The following is a 23737-nucleotide window of genomic DNA, read 5'->3' as shown; positions in this document are numbered from 1 at the left end:
ACCTCATAGCTCCCTGTCAACTAGCACCTTACTTTTATAGGAATGATTTTGGTTGTGCTAGGTAGCTTATATATTGTTAGCTATCATAGAATCGTACAGTATTTGTTAATTGGGCTTGGCTTTTTTCAGTCAGCATTTTGTCCTCCTGGTTCATTATGTCACGGTACATGATACAATTTTCTTCTTTCTAAGACTGATTGACACATACAGTGTGTGTGTGTGTGTGTGTGTGTGTGTGTGTGTGTGTGTGTTCACATGCACATAGTATTGTGTTTATTTATTTGGTGCAGATGTAAATTGTTACTATATTTTAGACAGTGTGGTTGAAGCTTTTATGAACATTGGTGTACATGTGACTATTTGAGTTCCAAATACTAGTTTCTTTGGATATAAACTTAGCATGGAACTTTTTGAGGAGCCAACAAAGCATTTTCTACCATGTCTCTCATGGATACACTTTTGGTTTTGAATGAGTGAGCAAGTTCATTAAGTATATAGCAAGCCAAAGTAAAAGAAAATATAGTCAGTCACTTAGTCAGACCAACAGAGAGACAGCAAAATGCTATCATGTTCTCAAAATGTTCAAGAGAAATTGGAGTTAGGTAGACTGTTCAGTGGTGAGGAGTGCTTGTTGCTCTTGTAGAGAACCTGGGTTTGGTTCCCAGTTCCAACTGTGACATGACCATTTGTAACTCCACTTCCAGTGGGTCAGACCTCTTTTCCAGTTTCCTATGGCATTAAGTATGGATATGATGTACAGACATGTATGTCAGAAAAACATGCATAGATATAAAATATATCTGAAAAAGTCCAGCAGAATTTGTCTTAGTTAGGGCTTTACTGCTGTGAATAGACACCATGACCAAGGCAAGTCTTATAAGGACATTTAATTGGGCTGGCTTACAGGTTCAGAGGTTCAGTCCATTATCATCAAGGTGAAACTATGGCAGCATTTAGGCAGGCATGGTGCAGGAGGAGCTGGGAGTTCTACATCTTCATCTGAAGGCTGCTAACAGAATGCTGGCTTCCAGGATGATAGGATGAGAGTCTTAAAGCCCACACCCACAGTGATACACCTACTCTAACAGGGCCAGACCTTCTAATTGTGCGTCTCCCTGGGCTGTGCACATACAAACACACGAGTCTATGGGGGCCATAATAATACAAAATATATTTAGTCCAACTTCAAAGGTCCCCATAGTCTATAGCAGTCTCAACAATGTTAAAAGCCCAAAGTTCAAAGTCTCTTCTGAGGTTCATCCAATCACTTAACTGTAAATCCCCAAAGCAAGATAGAAAACTAGCTGGGCAAACTCCAAACTCTGCATCTCCATGTCAGATGTCAAAGCAGTCTTCAGATCTTCAACTTCTTTTTCATCTGTGTTGACTGCAACAAACTTCTTCCTAATGGGCTGGTTCCATTTTGTGTTAGAAGCTTTCCTCGGCAGATAGCCCATGGCTCTGGCATCTTGAACATCTTGGAGTCTCCAAGGCAACTTCAATGTTACAGCTTCTTGTTTCAGTGTCTGGCATCCACACATGATCTTCTGTCTTAGTCAGGATTTGTATTCCTGCATAAATCATCATGACCAAGAAGCAAGTTGGGGAGGAAAGGGTTTATTCAGCTTACACTTCCACATTGCTGTTCATCACCAAAGGAAGTCAGGACTGGAACTCAAGTAGGTCAGGAAGCAGGACCTAATGCAGAGGCCATGGAGGGATGTCACTTACTGGCTTGCTTCCCGTGGCCTGCTCAGCCTGCTTTCTTTAGAACCCAGGGCTACCAGCCCAGGAATGGCACCACCCACAATGCCCCCCCCCATCACTAATTGAGAAAATGCCTTACAGCTGGATCTCATGGAGGCATTTCCTAAAGGAAGGTTTCTTTCTCTGTGATAACTCCAGCTTGTGTCAACCTGACACACAAAACCAGTCAGTACAGAAACCAACTGAGGAAGCCCTGTAAAAGGCAGTCAACTGCTCCTGTTGGAGAGTCAGACATCCAGCAGATACAGACTGGGGAAGCCCCATCAAAGCTGCCAGCTGGAGCCCTGATGAGGCTTCCTCCCCATGCTGAGCTCATCTTGGCTGGGCTTCCAGGTTTGCTTTTGCACTGCAGGCATGGTTTATCATCTAGCTGCTTTGACTCTTGCCATGTCTGCTGTTCTTCTTCTTCACTGCCACAGACTTTGGGGGTAGCCCATCTCCATATAGGAGGTCTTAGGGGGTACCCAGGACCTGTAATGAGGTGGTCAACCTCACGTCTGGAGTCGGTTATTCATGTATGTGACGATCTACCAATATAATTAATATTACCGTAAACCATCCACACCCACCAGTAATCCACAGGGATTCCAGCTTCTCCAAATCTTCATGAGCATCTGTAACTGTTCGCTGTTTTGGTTCATAGCTATACAAGTGGGTAGAAAGCACACCTCATGGTGGCTGTGCTCTGCCTTCCCTGAGGACTGGTGATGTTGGCCATGTTCTCATGCATCATTGACCATTACTTTATTTTTTCCAAGGAAATGTTTGCTCATGTCTTCTACCTAAGATCCACTGTCTGCACACACTCTCTACATGTTTTCTTCTAAGAGTTCTATAGTTTTCATTCTCATGCCTATGTGTGTGGCTCACCTCGAGTTAATTTTTATCTGATATATGGCCAAAATTATTTTCTTCTAGACAGCACACGGCCTCCTACTGGTCAAGTACCACACACTGAAGACCTCTCCTAGTTGTGTGCAGTCAGAATCACTGCCAAAATTTTCTGGGAATTGCATGAAACTTTATTCATGACCATTGGTCCACGTATCTGTTCCCATTGTACTAGCTCTCTGAGGCAAATTTGGAATAAAAAAAGAGAGAGAACATTCTAATTTTGAGTAGATTTGATTTTTAAAATTAGGAACCCCCACCCTGAACTTATTGACATCTCTTGGATGGCTTCTACAATTCAACTTCAAAAGTATTTTTTTTTGTCTTAGCTATAATTATTATTGAATAGTTTAAAAGAAAACCATTTCTCTATTTCCATTCAGGTTTAACAGTCGATATAATAAAATAGTAGTTGAGACAGTTTAAAATGTAGAAAATTGAAATTTTATGCTTGTCTCTGAAAACTCATTCTATGTAAGAAGCAGAGTCCCCTTACCTTCCTGAGCTCTAATACCCTAACTTTCATGTGCCTCACCTCTCCCTCCCAGTCACCAGGGTGGATGGCAGCCTGAGAAGGGTGTTGTGACAGCTAATGAAATGGAATCCCCAAAATGTTCCAATGAAAGAAAACTGTCGTCTGCATTCAAGTAAAAGCTCTGGGACAACTCCTAAATAGGTCCCACATGAGGGACCCAAATCACTCCATGGAGTACATCGAATGGTACACGCCCCCATCTCTGGGAATTCTGAGATAATCTGAGTCCGGAGAAAAGCACCTTCCTGTCAGTTGTTCATTACAACGTAGTTCACCATGGCCGAGAGTGGAAGGAAACACCCGACTGTCCATCAGTAGATGGGTGGTATGCATATGGCACTAGATGCTATTCACACACACACACACACACACACACACACACACACACAATCCTGGCATTTGTGACAATATGGATGGAACTGGAGACCATATGTTAGGCACAGAGCATGCCATCACACTTAGAGTCTGAGTAGGTTGACCTCACTGGAGTTGATAGTAGAATGGTAGGTACTGAAGGTTGATATCAAAGAGCAGGAGGTGGGAAAGGGTTGACTGGTGGGTGTTCAGTTACAGTTAGAGAGGAGTAAAGCATTTTAGAGTCCTAGTGTATAGTAGGTGATCGCTGTGGCGAATAAAAATTTACTGTACACATTTCACAGAGGAAAAAGAAAGAATTCAAATGTTTTTACCCTACAAAAAGAGACAATATTTGAAGAGATAAATAGATTTGGCTTGATTTCAGTAGTTCAACATATAAAACCTTATGTACGACCCTATAAATATATACTTTTTATAAACTGTTTGAAAATAATTTAAATTAAGCCAGGTATGTTGACACGCTTTGGATGCTGAAGCCAGAGGACCCAGAGGTTCTGCGGCTCATTAGTGTGGGATGCGTGATTTTTGTTTGTGCTCTGGGACTTCTGTGTGCTAGTCTATGAACTACATTTTCCTTTTTTGCTCACCGTTTCTCTTTCAATGTCTACATGTGTGATATCTAAGAGATGGTTGAATGGTAAGAAGGTTTGTTCTATTTTATGGAATTGTCTTGAAGGCCACAGGTTTGGCGCTTATGCTTTTGACAGTCCACTGCTATGTGTGTGCGCACAGACATTATGCAAGGTCAGCACACCCCCCCCCCCGCCGGTCCTCTGAGTGTCTGCAGCCTTCCGGTGTGGCTCTGCAAGTGTCATTGCTGCACCTTGCTAAGTTCTCATAAGCTCAAGGTTAGGGAGGGTAACCCCTGGGAAAGTAAGTCAGGTGAGGTGCTTGGCTCCTTTTAGTCTATAGGTAAAAGGAGCTACGGTTGTTAAAGCACATAATTCCATAGGGTTTATTATTAATTTTTGTATGTGACATGCATGTTCCTATTGGCATTTGCATATATTTGTATGGGTCTGCATGCACATATATGTGCACACGTGTGGTGGTCAGATTGACTCTCACATGGGAAGACAGATCATTGCTCACAACCTCCATATGTCAGGTGTTGCACATTATTATAATGTTTTCCTTGGGCCATAACCTGGCCTTGGGATTCAAAATTTTCCAACTTTACAGGATGGACCTAAAGACATCATCAGGGAAAAGTTAATGGAAAGATTGTTTGAGAAATAGATTTCTGCTTCTGTTTCACCCCCTGTGGAGCCACTGCCAAGCGCTGGTGGTTAGAAACATTTAGGGTATGAACACCTTTATACATGCATGCATTTGTGAAGATACGCATACTCACATGTATGCACACAGGCATGCAACACATAATTTATTCTCAACAAGAAGTTCTCAGTGGAGGGGGAACATCCAATCTCTATTAACAATAATGAGAACTATGTGAGAGGCTCTGTTTCCAGGCCTTGAGGTTCACCCCTAGGGCTCACATAAATATGAGTGATTGACCGTTTGAAATGTTCTTTTACAGGTAACAAAGGCAGAAAGAATCAACAACATGTTTTCCTAAACCTGGCCACCCACTGGGATTTGTCTGCATAATTCTTTGAATTTTCTTTCTTGCATCCAAATGCAGTGTACACCTTGATGCCAAGAGTGGTAGTGATCTCCACCCCTCAGTCCCAGGAGTCCCAGGGTCAGACAGTGGTTCTAGGAATCTTCCTATCAGTTGCCTTGATTAGCAGTCCTCAAGCTGATCAATGGATCTAATTCTATTCATTTCTGTAACCTGTGTAGTATTTATAGAATAGTATGTGAAAATGAGAATCCCCTATGCAAATAAATAGCCTTTATACAAACTCAGTCCAACACTAGCATTTACAGGTATTCACACACGCGCACACACACAGGTGTTCCCACATGCACACACTTGCATGCTCACTGACAGACTCCTGACTCCTGCTCTTTCATCTCTATGGCTATATCTAATTGTAAGAAGACAGTGGGTGGGCCTGTCCAGTAACTTAACAGATTAGTTAATTAATTGATTTCCCTTAAACAGCTCTATTGAGATATTGCTAGGTACAAAGACTATACATATTTGACATCATCACCAATACAGGTAAGACACAGGCACATCCTAGAATTTTCTGTACGTTCCATATTTTTTCTGTGACAGAAAAACTTAACATGAAATCAACCCTGTTAGCAAATTTTGAAGCATGAAACCCTCTACACTATCAGCCTCTACTATGCCCTCAAGCACCTAGATTTAAAAAATATGTTTCTGAAACTTATTTATTTATTCACTCATTTATTTATTTCTCCATATCGCTGTGAGAAATATATTCATCAGTCATATAAATAATTTCTCAACATCCCAGGGCAAACCAAACAAACATGGCAGTCTGATTGAAGGTCTCCCTTCAGAGACCTATAGGCCAGTGTCGTCGGTGTAGAATGCCTGGGTTCCCAGCACAGCTTGTGCCTAGGGCCTCCTTGTAGGTGTGTAGGCTAGGGCCTCCTTGTAGGTGTGTAGCCTAGGGCCTCCTTGTAGGTGTGTAGCTTGGAGCCAGTGGGGATGGCTATCCTTTAACCTAGGCTTTGGGGGGATTTCACCCTACTCTTCCTTCTTAGCAGTGTCTTTGGGAGGCAGGATGTTCTGAATCTTCATTGTGTTCAGTTTGGCCTTATCAGAATTGGGAGGTTTCTCCATGTTCTGGCATACTTGTTTTTTTTTTTTCTCTGCCTGGACTCCCACTTGAATCGCCACAGCAAGAGGCCGGGACTGTTTCTATAAGTATTAGTGGGTTAAGAAGAAGGGTTAGTGGGTTATGGAAGGAAACAAGTCTTCTGATTTGCACCCCATTTCCTCAGTTCTCCCTAGAGCTGGGGAGTTCTCATTCAGCTGGAACTGGACCACTCCATGTTCTCGCTGTCTCTGCTGTTTCCCCGGCAGCCCACAGACCCAGTCCTCCCTCCTTCCTGAGCGGAATGGTGGAGCAGGTGGTGGGTGCTCTGTATGCAAGAGGATGGTTTGATAAAAGTAGCAGGTCACATGAGTCCTCTCGTGTCTTGGCTGCTCTGCATAGAATGTGTGTGTGCATGTGTGTGTGTGTGTGTATGTATGTGTGCATGTGTGTGTGCATGTATGTGTATATGTGTGTGCATGTATATATGCACACACATGTGCACACACACATAGACACATAACATATGGGGGAAGAGAAAAGCAGTAGAGTGCCAGTGTCATGTGTATGCACGTGTGAGCATGTGCATATGTGTGTGAGTTGTGTGTATATATGTGAAGCACATGCATATGTAAAGGTGTGTGTATGTGCACCTGCATGTATACGTGTCTGTGTGTTTGTGTGTGGTAGGTGTTGATTTGTGTCCTGCTCTCTCCATGGTTCCCATCATCCTGTTCTTGACACTCTTACTTTATTACTGTCCATCCTCCTGCTATTTTTTCACAGTGTCTGACATCTTTTTACGCACTTCACTCAGATCAACCCTTTTTTATCCTTCAGGTTTGTGCTCAGAAACCAGACACCAGAGCTTTTGAAAAGGCTCCTGGGTTAGAGGCAGGACATTGAATTCCCATGTGTTCACTTCTGAATCTCCTTGTGAGCAGGTCTGGTGTTATGAGCCTATGGTAGAGGTACTATGACGTCTACAGTATGTGTATGTAATGAGTAAGACATGAGTCCTATCGTGTCTTGGGTGCTCTCCATAGATTGTGTGTGTGCATGTATGTGTGCATGTGTGTGTGCATGTGTGTGTATATGTGTGTATATTCAGAAGGCAGCAGGACTTCCTAGGTATGAGTCAGGGACCATGTGATTAAATAGATATGATGAGGTAATCTCAGCCTGACAAGAGCTGGTGGCCACAGGTAATAAGGCTTGAGTTCCAGGGTCCCTTGTTTGCACAGTCCTCTCCAAGATGTTGGGAGCAGCATATTTCCCTATGTGATAGGTGATAGTCACTGACAACATGATTGTGATCAGCAAGGAGGAGACTAGTAAGTCACCTCAGGTGTCTATGAGGATGTTTTATAGAGGATGGACCAAGGAGGCAAGGCTCATCTTGAATGTGGGTTCCCATTCATGGGCTGAGATCTAGGTGGAACAAATTAGGGGGAAGGGAAAAAGCAGTACAATCCCAGGGTCACTCTTGTCTGCTTCCTGTTGGCCATGAGGAAGCCATGTCTATGATGGATTCTCCACCATGAGTGACTTAGGTCTGAGGTCATGAGATAAACATAAACCTTTACTCCCTTAAGTTACCGTGTTGGGTGCACTGATCAACAGCATAAAGTCATACACCACAGATAGGCGATCGACATTGAGCAACACCTTTTTTAAAAGAAGTTATCCCAAGCCAAGAGCCCTAAGAGTCCCAATATACCTTGTGCCAGAGCTAAGTGTCAAATCTGCTGATAAGGCACACAGCTAACAGGAGGACAACCACAGGAAGGCAGAGCCAGCGTTTACGCTAACACCCTTCCTCATTCTTAAAGCAAGCATTGCCTTCTTCGTAGATGATGCTGCCCTCCCAAGTTCCCTCTGAAGGCAGACAGATCTGTGAGCAGAGGTGCATACAAGCAGGGGTTCTCCCTGTTGATTTGTTTTTATTCTTGAGAGGAGGCTCCACATTGCCTAAGCTTGTATCACACTTTCTATGTAACCGGTGATGACCATGAGCCTCTGACCCTCTTGGCTCTACTTTCCAAGTGCGGGGAGTACAGGTGGCAGCGGCCATGCCCAGCATCGTGTGATGCTGGTCACTGTGCCCAGTACCTTGTAGATACTTGGGAAACACTCTACCCGGTAAGACGCAGTCCAAAAAGATCACATGGTTTCATGATTTGAGGAGACGCTGTGTTTTATCACCACAGGGCACAAGGATATTGATGGAGGGCTCTTTCTCCTCTCAACCATCTTCCCTTTGCACATCTCAGGTGCCATTACTTGTTCAGTGGACATACCTTCCTGTCTTCCCAAACAGAAAACCTGCCTCCCTGTGCCTCTAGGATCCTTCTTTCTCCAAAGCAAGGATGGGTGATAATGATCCCATGTAACCAACAGGCTAAATAATCCATGAGAAGACCCCAGAGCTGTGGGTATATTGTCCTTTTCATGTGATTCTAAGAACAGTCCACAGAAGATTATTTTTTGACAAACGCTGAGATCTGCAAGGAACATCTTCTTAGACTCCAAATGCATCTGGTACCTCCAGGACTTAGTTATTTATCATGAAAACAAGTCAGGATGATGTTGCTTTATGATTCAGGCTACTGTATGCTCCTCTCTAAAGATATATGTATACATACATGTGTGCTTATAGTAGTGCATATGCATTATACTAGTAGATAATGAAAAATTTTTCCAACCCCAACATTTTGCCAACTAGGTAGATACCACCTCATTTTGTAGATGTGGGGGTGAAGATTTACCTTCTCTGTGTACCTTCTCTGGGCTCTGTCTACTCTCGTGCCTGCAGCATCTCCAGGCTCATGTCTCTATTTATGTTCTAATACAACATCCTTGTGATGTGCCTGTATCTGTGTCTCTGCATCTTCCTCTCTACTCATAGAGGCACAGAGCCTCAGTCCAGTAAGTCCTAAGTTTTACTAATTACAGTGGCAACAACTCTTACTTCCAAATAAGGCCCCAGAGTGAGTGATGGTGTTAGGCCTTCAACAGGTAGCCAACAAGGGCATAGTTCAGCCAAGAGCGATAATTTCCAGGACAGCCAGCTCTGCCAGCTAGTCCTCACCATGACGGCTCTTACAAAGCCCTGAGCTGGACACAGCATCAACAAGGCCAACTAAATCACTGCGGTCAAGCACGCGAATGTCAATATAATTTCAGATTTATTTTTGGCTTATAACTTGTATAACATATACTATACATTGTGTTCAAGCCCTACTGTCGCGACATGTCACTGATGAGTGAAATTTCTGAGTGGCATCCAGGAGAGGAACCTGTTGTCCTTTCTTCCCCTTTTCCTTTGCAGGAGCCAAGAGGACAACCTGACTCATCCCAGTAGAGGAAGGGGACACTGAAGTGAATGGTGGGGCCCAGAAGGGGCTGTGTCCTGCTTCCTGGAGGACCAAGGGAAAGCACAGCTGTCCACCACCCCTGACCTGTCCTCACACTGAGATGACTCTGGGGTTTGTATGTTCAAACCCTTGCTGTCCCATGACACCTCATGACATTACCCTCTCTTGCGAGTTAAGCACAGCCTGGTTTCCTCAGCTTATCTCCTCCTTCCTTCTGCCATTTTCCTATCATTGGATATTTCTGGTCTGGCTTTTTGATTTTCTTATGGCTGCTTCTATGGCTTTAAGTAAAAAGCAAAACATCTCTCTACGCCTCCACTCTTCTTCTATCAACCAGAACGCCCAGTTTGTACGATGAGTAGAGGAAGGCTTTGATTTCGATTTCTACATCCTGCTTTCTGTCAGCTGCAACGTCACAAGGTGGCTAACATTTACATTATATCCGACGACCACAAACAAATTTGTTCAGGTGCATTCCCGTGTTTACGCACTGTGTAAATAGTGTTCACAGAGGACCAAGTAGAATATGAGAAACATTTCCTTCTTTGTGGTTCAAAGACTATAAGGTGACCCCTGGGCCACTTGAATCAGTGCAACATCAATCAGATTATTCAATGATGCCAGTTCCCTAAAATCCAGTGAATTTATTTGCTCACACATGTTACATATGTAACATGTGCCAACTTCAGATGCCATGAAGGACGTTGGGAACTGAGTGGTAAATGGGATTGTTCTGAATCCCTGCCCGGAGAGGCCATAGTTCTCTGAGGAGAGACAGACAGAAACCCAGCAAAAGTGTGCAAGATGTTGATACAAACAGTAAGGGGACAGGGAAAGCAGGGCGTCACACAGTGTGTCCACGCAAGTGTCCTCGGGTTGTAGCAGCAGTCAGAAAGGCCTGGAATGGACGGCGGAAGAATAAACATCACAGCGAATGGGACCATCTCAGCTGAGATGGTGGGAAGAGAAACTTTCCAAGTTTTTCAGAGAAAATTGTCATTTCTGTTGCTTAAGAAATGGCAAATTTGGGAGGAAGGGTTTATTCCTGTGTGCAGTTCCAGAGAAATGAAGTCATAGGGATAAGACACAGCTGGGGGTGCGTGGCACAGGAGCAGGGTTCTGGCGGGTCACGTTTCAGACTCAGGGAAAGAATTGGGCTGAGGCTATCACCCCTCAAAGCCTACGCCCAGTGACACACTTCCTCCTGCATGGCTCCACCTCCCTCAAAGCCTGTGCCTCATGACATATTTCCCTCCCAGTGACACACTTCCCCCTGCATGGCTTCACTTCCCTCAAAGCCTGTGCCTCATGACATACTTCCCTCCCAGTGACACACTTCCCCCTGCATGGCTCTACCTCCCTCAAAGCCTGTGCCTCATGACATACTTCCCTCCCAGTGACACACTTCCCCCTGCATGGCTTCACTTCCCTCAAAGCCTGTGCCTCATGACATACTTCCCTCCCAGTGACGCACTTTCTCCTGCATGGCTCCACCTCCACAACCTTTCCTGACAGTCCTACCAGCTATGGAACATGCATGCTAGCACACAAGCCTATGGGGTGTTCATATTCAAATCATAACAGGAAGCCAATGAAGAGTGAGGGCGAAGTCAGGCCACCAGTGCAAGACGAGACACTGGTGTGCCGGTTGTAGGTCCTGGGTTATTGACTAGTTACTAGAACCATGGGGCAGAAACGCAGAGGTAGGAGGTCTTACATCTGACCCTGGGCTAAAGAGGAAAATGGTCGAAAATAATCCACGAATTTAGAATACGCCACTGAGGCAGGGCTGGGACACAGGTCCACGGGCCTGGTGGAAAATGGTCACCAGAACAGTGCCTGTGACTTTCCTACACTGCTGTTCTGTTTGCGGTGACTGTCAATTTTTCACTTTTTGCTTTTTTGTTTTTTCTCTGTCTATAATTGCTTTCAATTTTAATCCGGAATCGATGTTCTCCTGACGGGCCTCAGGGGACCCTCTGGTGGAATAAAGACATCATATTTCTCTTCCTGGTTGACAAATATCTGGGACTCCGATCTATGCCGAGCAGTCAGCCTGTCCCAGTCATCTGTTTGTGCTCGCTTCTACCACTTACTGAGCTGATGTGATTTAATGTGTGTTTTTAGGTTCACCACAGATGCAGTAAGGATGACTGCCCCCAGTTTCTCATGCTACTGCCCAGATAAGTGCCTGGAAATGACCGGTAACAACCCTGTCTTCAGTCCACCAGAGACTATTTCTATGGTAACAGAGACTGGGCTCTTAACACTCCATGCAAGAAGGAGGTAGAAAAAAGACCATCATCTGAGGTTCTAGAAATGACTGTTCAGATGCATGTGGTCTAGACAGAGTGCAGTCTGCAAGCAGCAGAGCTGAAGACTTCTAGTGGTCCAGCTTTCCTGAGTTGTACCCATGCCCAGATGAAACATTTTGGTGATATGGGCTCCCTGTGAGTCATTTGTGCTTCTGTAAGTGACTCAAATAAATTCATTGGCTCACCAGCTTTGATTGACACAGAACTGTCTTTTTTGTGTGTGTCATGTCCTTTCTAGATCTTTATTAATATTTCACATCCCCCAGGGATGACAGAACACCCCACAGACCTCCTTTTCTCCCTCCCTCCCTCCTTGGCTCCTTATCTCCTATCCGCCCATCCCCCATTCCTCATGCTCCTATTTCCCATCCCTCCATCCTCCCATCCCCACCCCTCCAGCCTCCTATGCCCCACTCCCATCCCCAATCCTCCCATCTCCTATCCTCCCATCCCTCATCTCCCATCCCTCATCTTCCTATTCTCCCACCCCCCACCCTCCTATCACCATCCCCCATTCTCCTATCCCCATTCTCCCATCCCTCATCTCCCTATTCTCCCATTCCCTGTCCCCCAATCCCCCATCTCCCATCTGCCTATTCTTCCATTCTCCCATCCCCTATCCTCCATCCCCACAGCCCTTCATCTTCTCTCACTGCTTGGTTTAGCTTTTCTGTGTTTTGCCTTTTGGGACATCAGAAGAGATAGGACTTGTAGCCACAAGAGCCTGTCCTACCCCCGGACCTAGAAGTCCTTTTCCTATTTTGTCATTTTCCTAATGACATGGTCCCAATATTGTTAGGATTCACAGCAATGCAGGATGAACAGAGCCTCTTTGGTGATGGCAGGTGGGCGCTCACCACCACTCACTTAGCTGCTCTCTCTGGGGAGCTCCAGGATGGGCAGGCTGGTGGAAAACGCTCCGAGGGTAGAGAGCCATGGGAAACTGGAACTTGGGAGGGAAGTCTTGTGTAATACCCTAAGCTGCCCCTCTGGCCCTGTGTTCTTGTCACAGACAACTCTGTGGCTCCATTTCCTCAACTCAAACAAATGCTTGAGGGAGTTGCTGGCTTTGCCACTTAACCCAAGACAGGCAGCATATAACATGTGACTGACAGGGCAGGAGAAGGGTCCATAAGGAAAGACCCCAGAAACCATGATGCTGCTGTGGGTATAGGCCAATCGATTTCTTCTGAAATGACACATAAATGTACCATAAATACACACAACTTTCATTCGTTGTCTTAGAAAGCAGATGTTAATAAAAAGGAATTTTCCAACATTTTATAGAGTGAATAAACATTATATTTAGCTAGTTAGTTTGTGTGTATACATGCATGTGTGTGTGTGCATGTGCAGGCATGTGTATATGAGTATATGCATGGGTGTATATGTGCAGGTGTGTGTGTACATGTGCAGGAGTGTGTATACATATAAATGGGCATACTTATTTAGAGTGTGCACTTGAATGCTTGTGTGTGTGTGTGTGTGTGTGTGTGTGTGTGTGTGTGTGTGTTCATGCATGTAGAGGTCAGAGGAAAGTCTTGGGTATTACTTCTCTTCAGAAACCAAACGTCTTGTTTTGTTGAAACAGGGTTTCTCACTGGGATCTGGACTAAGCTAGTTGTCTAGTGATCCACTTGTCTACTTCCCCAGTGTTGAGACTGCAAATACATACCACCACTTCCAGCTTGTTAGCCTAGGATAGTGAGCTTAGGTCATCACACTGGACAACAAGCACCTTACCAAATGAGTAACCTCCCAGAACCCAGACATTGCTTTTACATTGAAGAGGGACGACTCTGAGGTGTCAACAGTAAGGAGTCTGGTTGCTTGTCTAGCTTGGCTCTTCCCTGACGTTCACTGCTCTTACAATATGTTGGTAACTAGAGTTCACTAGCAATAAGTTTAGGCAAAGGGTATGACTTGTGTTAATAAAAAGTTTTGCACGTTAAGTGTGGTAGCTTAATTGACCTTTCCCCTGTTCTGATCACTGTTCAAACCCACCAGAAACACCAGCATACGGTTTCTAGAGCTGTTTACTTTGTAAATGGAGGTTATTGCTGCCTTGAAAAAAACATAAAACACGTTGGAGGGTAATTGCGAGACATTCGGGATTCGAGAAACTTACTTGGAAGACTTTTAATGGCAAAATATACTATCTTCCAGTGGGTGCGAGAGCAAGTGTTCAGGATGCTAATTGTTCAAGCATCCCTAAATGGCTTAAAAAAACCTGGCAAACACTTGTCTAATACCTCCAAGCAGATGGACAAATTTCTAATTAAATCTAAATTTATTCCTTATGTCTCACTTCCTACAAAAAGAGGAGGATCTTGGTGCACTTCGACTCTGGGGTGAGCCCACCGTTCTCAGCATATCCACACCCCAGCAAAGCATCCACCCAAGGAATCCCTCAAACTTCCTGTTCTGATTAGAAATTAAACCGACCAGGGGTTTTTGTCTTATCATGCCTCGCACTAACAGCATGTACTCATTTCATTAGAATAGATAAATTTCTCATCGCTGGAATGAAACACTTGATAGAATACATCATAGAGGGAGCATGCCTACTGGCTCAAGTTTCTGGAACACATGCCTTCGTAGTGGGAAATGCTACTGCAAAGAAACTGAGAACTTGAACCCAGAGCCTAGCCAGGCCTTGACTTTCAAGGCCTACACCTGGTTGCCCACATCAGCCAACCAAGTCCTGTGTCCAGGTTGTTCTACAACCTCCCAAAACAGGACCACCAGCTCGGACCCACATGTTCAAACATATAAGCCCATGGCAGACATTTTACATTCAATTCACAACAGTGAGCCGCTTTTTAAAAACTTTTTAATTTTTTTGGTCAGTAACAAGACTTATCGACATAGTTTTTCCTACTGTTGTTATCCTTTCTATTTAAAAATTATATTTGTTTATTTGTGTGTGTGTGTGTGTGTGTGTGTGTGTGTGTGTACATGTGCAGGTTAGTGCCACGTGTACTTATGGAGAGGAGGCCAGGACAACCCATGGGGTCAGCTCTCTCCTCCTGCAGTATGTGTTCTGGGATTGAACTCAGACTTGTTGGCCAGCATCTTTATGCTCTGAGCCCACTCACTGGCCCTGGGTGACTCTTCATTATGTTTCTCCTTCTGAGTTGACTTTATCTCTTGCTGTAGCCAAGGGCGGGCTTAGAGCATTTGGGTTTCTCTAACCCTGAAGGCACTGTTCCACCCTCCCTGTGGGCTTAGGGCTGTCTCTGCACCTCATAGGTGAGCCCCTCAATGCCCTGACACTGGATCCTTTCCGTTTATCCTCACTTTTCTCACTGGCACCTTTGGCAGTTTTGTTTATTCTTGCTGTCCTTTATTTCTACCGTTGTATGTTGAGGTCTTGTCAATCACTAAGTCTCAAAAATTCATTACCATCCCTTTAAGTAATGGCTTTTCTTTTTCTGTGTCTACCCTTTGAGTGTGTGAAACTTTTTAATGTATTGTTAACATCTCTTGTTTTCTATTGTCTTTTTCCCTAGATTTGTGCATCCTTGACGAATTCCTCCACAGCCTTTTCTAACTCATTCGTGCCTTCTTCGTCTGTTTCCCTGAGCACACTTCACCCATACACAGGGTTTTTGCCTTAGCAACTCTATTTCTAGTTCTTACTGTTCTCATTTATCTCTGCATACTTTTGTGTGCGTGCTCAAACTTAAAACAGAATTCTTCCTCATCCTGAGAGGTAGACTGCATCTCTGAATCCTGCACCTCCAGTTACTCTCTCCAAAGACAGGGATTCTTCCCTGTTCCTTCCTCCTGGGCTGGCATTGTGGCATTCTTGAGCCACAAGAAGGTGGCAGACAATTTTCTGAGCTCCAGAGACCCGACTTGGACATGGGGTAAGATCAGCAGAGCCAGCACCTCGGATTTATAAGCAGCAAATGCTACTTAGGTTTTGTATATTTCCCCTGTTACTGCATAGCCTCACCATGCATCAGGCTCTGTGTAAGGTTCTTAACCCCCTCTTTAACTTTTGAATCTTAGATATCTCCCTCTCTCTCTTCTTTCCTCCCGCCCTGTCTCTTCCCCCATCTCTGTCTCTCCCTCTTCCCCTTCTCTCTTTCTCTCCTCTTTCCTCTTTTCCCAAATCTCTCTTTCTCTTCTCTCCCTTCTCTTCCTGTATCTATGTGTGACTCTCCCCCGTGTGTGTCTTTAAAACTATTTTAAGATTGTGATTTTTACAGTTCATTGTGAATGATTTTATTCACCGATTGCTGACCTTATTCTCTGTACTGAGAGGCACATTGAGTTTTTATTTGGAGGCTTGTGATGGTTAGTTATTAAGACTTGATGCATAGAGTCACTTGGGAAGCAAAACTGGGGCCATGCCTGTGGGAAATTGTCTTGATTGTGTTCACTGAAGACTTGTCCACGGTGGGTGGCACCGTTCTATAGGCACTTGCACGCGTACACTAGTTCATTGCTCTCTGTTCTTAACTGAAGACAGGTAACTACTTTCTTCAAGTTCCGACCGCTTTGACTTCCACACAGTAACTAACCTCAGCTCAGAAATGTGTGCCAACTGAACCCTCTCTCCCTTTAAGCCGCTCTTTTAGGGCAACCTAATTTCATTTTTAAAAATTTAATTTAATTTTAATAAGTCAATTATTTTATCATAACAACAGGAAATGAAACTAAGATATTGCTTCTCTTGAGAACTTTTCTCCATAATTCTCGGATCTTACTTCCTCTGGCCTCATGGTCTCCAGCCAGATCATGCACAGGAAATCTATCTACTTCTTGTCATTTGGACATTGCAGGTTTAGCTCTGAGCTAGGAAGAGATCGGTTCTGGTCAGGCGGTTCCTCTGTGTCTTCTCACCATGAGAGATTCTAAGCTCTCTGGGAATAAGTGCATTTCATCAGTCTCTGTGTTTGACAGAACCCTCTCTTAGTTCCTAAAGTAGAGTGGCTTCTGCCATCTTCCACACAATCTGGAGACATTTCAAACACCCGGGAAGGGAACCGAGTGCGTGTGAGTGAGTGAGTGAGAAGGAAATCTCAGAAGAATTCAAATACCTTGAACTAAGTGATGAGAATACAGCATGCATACTATGTGGAGTGAATCGTGCCGAGAGAGATTTACAACACCAAATTTATATACAAGAAAAGTGGAAAAGTATCAAATCAATTCTCAAAGCCCTCATCTAGGGCACCTGGAAACCAGTGAAATAAATCCAAAACAAGAAGGAGGGAAACAAGTGTAAGGGCAGAAATCTATAATGGTGAAAACAGGAAAACAGTAGAGGAAAGGTATGGAATAAAATCCAGTTTTCTGTGAGCAGATCAATCAAACTGATAAAAAGACAAAGAGAAAAAATACTGACATAAATGGGGATCAGAAATGAAACGGGGATCCACTAATTAATGGGAGCACAAAGAACAGTAGGAGAATCCCACGAGCAAAGCTACAACCATAAATGCAGCAATTATTCTCAAACACAAATTGCCACAACACACTGACCTGAAATAGAGCAATTTAATAGCTAACTGTGACAAATTAATTCCTGCTTTATTATTTTTTTTTCTGAGTCAAGTATCTAGCATCAGACTGTTTGTTTCTTTGGATGTTTTCTATCAAAATTTCAAAGAAAAATAGTGTCTAAAAATCTATCTTAGGAAATAGAAAGGGGCGTGTTGTTATGTTCTACAAAGCTTGTATTAAACTGATGCCCACACTTTGCTGCATGAAAATCACTACAGGCCAGAATACTTCATGAGAGTAGATGTTAGAATTGTCACACAAAATCCAGCCTCAGGAGAAGAAGATGCCATGATTGACTCCCAGGTGTACAAGTCTGACTGGGTGCTCAGGATCAATTAATGTAATTTGCCACTTGAACAAACTTAGAGCAGAAAGCGCACACTCTAATATGGAGAAATAACAGTATCCTCACCTTTAAAGGACCAAGAACCAAAGAATGCCATGTTTAATAGTAAGGGAGTGGATAGCCACTCTAAGGTTCAGAGCAAGATAAGAATGTCTCTCATGTCCAGTTAATACAATCATACTGACACTATAAAAAACACTCTTCAAAGGAATAAATGAGTTGGGCAAGGTGGGTCTATCCAAGAGGAAAATACAGAAATCAACTTTATTTCCTTTAAAGCATTAGACTCAGTGCAGTTTTCAATCATATGCCCAAACAAAATACTTAAATGCAAATATCATAATTATGTTGACATAGATACAAAAATTATAAAAATTTATATCTATACATGAAAGAAAAGACGACAAATTTATTTAACTTTTTAAAAATGCCACCCACCAGTATACATTCAAGTTAAAATTTTTTTCCTTACAGAAACCCCCAGAAGCATTTTTGTAGATGTTTGTTACACTATTGTGACATTATCATTGAACCTCAAAGAGACTAGGAGGTTTATTTATTTATTTTAAAGAAGAATAAAATCATTCTACCCAGTTGTAAAACTGCTGTAACTACAGTTAGATAGACTGTATGACTTTGGCAGAGGCCGGAAGCATAGATCAGTGAAACAGAACAGGGAATCCAGAACAAAGACTTAAAGTTAACAAAGTTAAGCAAGGTGTCCACAGACTTGTTTTGATGAAGGAAAAGTGACCTTTTCAGTGTGGAGAGAAATATGACATCCATATGTCAGTAGCAGGCCCTTTCACCTAAATGTCAGCATGCATACAAAAATGTCATGTAAAACAGATCAAGGGTTTGAGCATAAAACCTAAAATTCTGAAAAATGTAAGAAAAATAATAGTGAAAATATTAGAAAATTTAGGGCCATCTGAAGAGTTTTTAAATACTAAGCCAAAAGTGCAACTCATAAAAGAAATGTGGGTGAGTTGTAGAAACCAAGATAAACTCGTGTTCTGTGATAGGTTCTATCAAGAGCATAGAAGATCTGTTTAGAGGGTGAGAGATTTGCAAAGCACGTTACGGGAGGACTGGTAGACAGGCTCTATAAAGAACTTTCAAAGCCTGACAGTAAGCAATCCAAGAAGACAGAAGAGAGACAATCACCAAAAAGGACATATGCATGGCAAATAACAATAAGAAAATGTCCACAACATCATTATTCACAACACTAATACCCATTAACCACTACAAGTTATAAATCCACAGGAAAGGTTAAAGCAAAATAAAATAAAATAAAATAAAATAAAAATGATGCTAGAGTGTGCTACTGAGGGCAAGGATGAACTGGATCACACAGGCTTGCTGAGAGGCATGTGAAATGGAACAGGAACTTCAAAAACAAGCTTGAGAATTCCTTTAAAAAAGAACCCTGTAGCTACCATATGACCTAATAATGTCACATGTAGACATTGATTCACAGAGAAATTTACACACTCACTCACACCACACACACACACACACACACACCACACAGACACACACACACATACCACACACACACATACCACACACACACACACACACATATCACACACACAGACCACACACACACCATACCCCCCACACACACCTAGCACTTTTGATTACCATTTTCCAAGCTATAAACAAGGCAGAACAAAGACTAGTTAAGCAAGGCATATACAGCATCTTGATGGAGCCCCACCCAGTAACAAGGAGAGAATCCCCATCAATGCAACAACTTGTGCACTGGCTCTTTCTGTTGCTGTGAGTAATCGCCATGACCAGAATAAAGAACTCATTTTGGTTTGCAGTTCCCGAAGGAATGGCCATGGCTGGGAGACGTCACAGCAGATGGAAGTCACGGTGGCAGCAGCAGGAGTGGACTTCACTCTCAAAGCCAGGCTCCAATGACACACTTCTTTTGGAAAGACAAAAACACCTAAGCATCTAAATACAGCGCCGAAAAGTGGGGACCACGGTTCACATATGTGTATGAGCCAATAGTGGGCATTTCTCCTTCAGACTGGCACAGTTCTGACGGAGCTCCAGGACTTCTGCTGTTCGTCGAAGCCTTCCATTCTCACAGCTTTGTTGAGATGATGACATGATAGGAGAGATCAGGGTTTGTAGGGATTCATGATGGGGTGGGAGGGGAGGCAATGGGGGGACCTCGGATGAAACACACATGTCAATATTATAAGAAAATCCAGATCCTTTGTATTGCTGAGTTTAGTACATGATGGGATAATGTGAGTTTACAATGGCCTCTGCCCAGATGCAGACAAACATATTAGCTAAACTCAGTGCTAAGTCAAATTATCGCCCTTATAAGGAGGTCTCAGAGCAGAGGGGAACTCTAAGTGAGTGACTATAAGCGGTCTCTCATCTTCCACACGATGTCTATAGAACAGATACCACAGAATACAAAAGGCTAGAAATATTATTATACTAACAACACCCATGTGGATCCTTCCCTGTACGACACAGAACAATCATGGAATGAAAAGAATGGGTTAAGCTTTGAGAGAGGGGCTGGAGAGATGGCTCAGAGGTCAAGAGCACTTGCTGCTCTTCCAGAGGACCCAGTTTTATCTTCAGCATCCATGGTAGACAGCTTACAGTTACATGTAACTCTAGCTCCAGGGCCCCCTGTTGCCTCTTATAGCTGCCATGAACATCTGCCAACAAAGGGCACACACACACACACACACACACACATACAAATACACATACATACACATACAACACACATTCATATACATATATACATACACATACATATATACATATGTATTCATATATTCACATATACATACAACACACACAAACATACACATAAATAAAGCAAAACCAAAATTAACACACACACACAAATATTAAGAAAATAAATTAAAGAAACCCCTGGTATTTATTTTATTTTGTGCTGCCCCTCCATCAGACAAGGCATGGGCTGGGTGCCCTGTGTTCATGGTTTTTCCATCAGGCCATGATTTTTTTTTAAATTGACCTGTGTACTTGTTTTCTTCCTGTAGATCTTAATATGCCCATAAAATTTTCCTTCTCTTTATTTACCTTTAAGTTTTCTTTTTGGTGTGAGGGTGTGCTCATATATGTGCATATGAGGATGCATGTACACTTGTGTGTGTGCCTGTGTGTTGGCCAGAGATCAAATTCAGCCGTATTCCTCGGGGGACATACACCTTGGTTGGTGAGACAGGTCCCTCACGGTCCTGGAAAGTGGCTGACAGGCTAAGCTGGCTACCCAGGGAGCTCTGGGGATTCATCTGTGTCTTGCGCAGCTCTGGGATTATAAACACATCAGGTGTCTTTGTCTGTCGCTGTCCATCTTATTTTTGAGATGGAAACACCATTTTGTTGAGGCTGGCTGACCTGTGAGCTCCCAGGATGTCTGTCTGTCTTCCAGTGCTGTCCGTCTAGGCACTGTGTAGCCATGCTCCATATTTATGTGTAAGCTGGATCAAAAGCAGGTCCGTTCTTTACGTTGGAAGTAGTCTCCTACACTGCACCATGGTCCCAGCCCACAGATGACTTCTTCACTGCGAGTTCTGTGGTCTGAACCCAGGTCCTCACACATGCATGACAAGTGCTTTACCAGCTGAGCTGGTTTTTTTCCAGCCCTCTGTTTCAATTTTGAACACAAAGAACCTTCTTTGATAGCGAACACTTGACCTGCCTTTGCTTAGCTTTGATGTCTCAGTCACTGTCCCTCTCTTCTGAACACCCAGTTACCAGCCGACATCAACACATCCAATCTGTTCCCAGTGTTCCTTCCTTCCAGGGAACCCTCCCTGATTTACTGTCCTTTGCTTCTCTGCTTTCCTTCCTCTTCCTCTCCTTCTCCAGCACCCCCTCCTGTTTCTTCTTTCCTTTTCTCGGGAGACATGGATTTCTTTGTGGTTGGGGTGAGTGATTGAATTTTACCTGTGCTAAATTATAGTCGCGCGTTCCCGTAATTGCAGAGGGCCACGCAGAGGAGCAGAGCATTGCGTGCTGTTGTGCTGGGATTTCCCAGATGTATAATTTCAAATTGCTATGGAAAAAAAAAGCCTTGCAATGCATTAATAATAGCATAAAATGTAACTTGCTTGGCCAGGGGTGAGCACAGGCTTTATTTTCTTAGCTGCAAAACAAGCTATGGACCTCGGGTGACTCGCATTTATTGTTAGAATGGGTTTTCTATTGCATACCTTCCCAAACACAAAATAAGAAAAGATTTATATCAAATCCCATCCTCCTTTGCAGTGCTCTGTGCCACACACCCAGAGAGCACATGTAAAACGTTAAAGCACACAGTTGTTTTTATCCACCCCCCTTTACTCAGTAGCTCAAAAAGCAGAGGGCTTTTCCCTGTAATTCAAAAGCACCCATCCACATCCAGAGGAAGGAACAGGTCACCCGGGCTATTTCTTTTATATGGCGTCATTATTCTCTACCTAGCATCTGACAAACACTGCTCTCATGACAGAAGAAAGAAAGAAGTAAAACCTGCAGGAAGCTGTATCGTTTTCTTAGTCTCAGAAGTAGTCAGCTACAAAGCTTCTTGTATGTTGGAGGTGTGTGAGCATGTATGTATGTATTTGCCTGGCCTTCAAATACAGACAGACATGGGTTCTGAATCAAGTCTGAGGGACACGGATGAAACCATGCACAACTGTGTATGGTGCCCAAATCCAAGTGTGTTTTACACGTGGCCGGATGCTGCCCTCTGTGTGTTCTTCGCTATCTTGGTAGGCTAGGGGGAGCCACTGCAGTTTTAGTAGAATTGACCGTAAATTAAATTTGTTAAAACACTGTATTTAGGAAGTAGTTCACACACACGTCACTCCTTTGGCCATTTCCAACCACTGGGAGTGGCTTTATTGCTCCTATTTCATGGAACAATAGACACACAGACATTGAAATGCTTAGGGAGGGGCAGCTGCTGGCCAAAGAGCTTTGGATGCCTGACTCCGGGGTCTGAATTCTCCCTCCTCGGTGGGTTGGGAGACCCAGCAGCTCCATGGAGTCTTCAGGCTGCTTGGGACTGTCTCCATGAAGTAGGGCATCACTCTTGGTCTTGACAGTATGGTCAACTGGAAGGTGGGACCCTTCTTTCTTTGTTATCCTGAACCTCAATGGGGCATGCAAGGAGGAAGCCAGTGGGCCTGAGGTACTTTCTGGTTTGAACAAAGGCCATGATTCGTTCTCATGATTCATTGAGAACATTGATCAGATCCCTGAAGGACCTCCATGTGGGCTGCAGTCTGCGGAGGATGCAATCTCTCTGCATTGCTAGAAAGGCCATAGAAATGAATCTCTATAGGGCTTCGCTTCAGTAAAAATAGCACTGGCTTCAATACTTTCCTATTTGTGGTAAGAGAGTCCTGAAGAGTCTCATTAGACAACCTGGTATGGCCCATGGTGTTATGATAAAGGTATAGGAGGTGGAGTCAGCCTGCAAAAGGGAGAATGTTCTGTTCTTCCTAGCAGGTCTAAGGATGGATGGACCACCTCCTGGTACCCCTTGAAAATGGAGTAAAGAGATCTCCTTGGAGGACTTGCCTGGTGTGACCAGTTTTCATGTCCAACACTCTGGTAACTTTAATCTCTTATTATTTTCTTTTGAAGTCTGTAGACCTCATGTGAACTTGAGTTCTGGGCACATGTGAAGGAGAACCACACAGCTTCTGAATGCCAACCCGGAAGGGTGTTGGCCTCTGTTCGTCCTGGAAAGGACGTACAGACTCCTCTGCAAACTGCGATTATCCCCAGCTAAGCAGGCATTTGAACTCCTGGTCTTTCTTTAGACTGTACCTTAAAGAATTCTTTAAAGGACTTGCTATAAATTGTGTGTAGAATGTCACCTACAGTCTTGACTTGGTTCTCCA

This window comes from Micromys minutus (assembly GCF_963924665.1).
Source record: "Micromys minutus genome assembly, chromosome: 8".
Classification (NCBI taxonomy): domain Eukaryota; kingdom Metazoa; phylum Chordata; class Mammalia; order Rodentia; family Muridae; genus Micromys; species Micromys minutus.
This window is presented reverse-complemented; position numbering follows the sequence as displayed.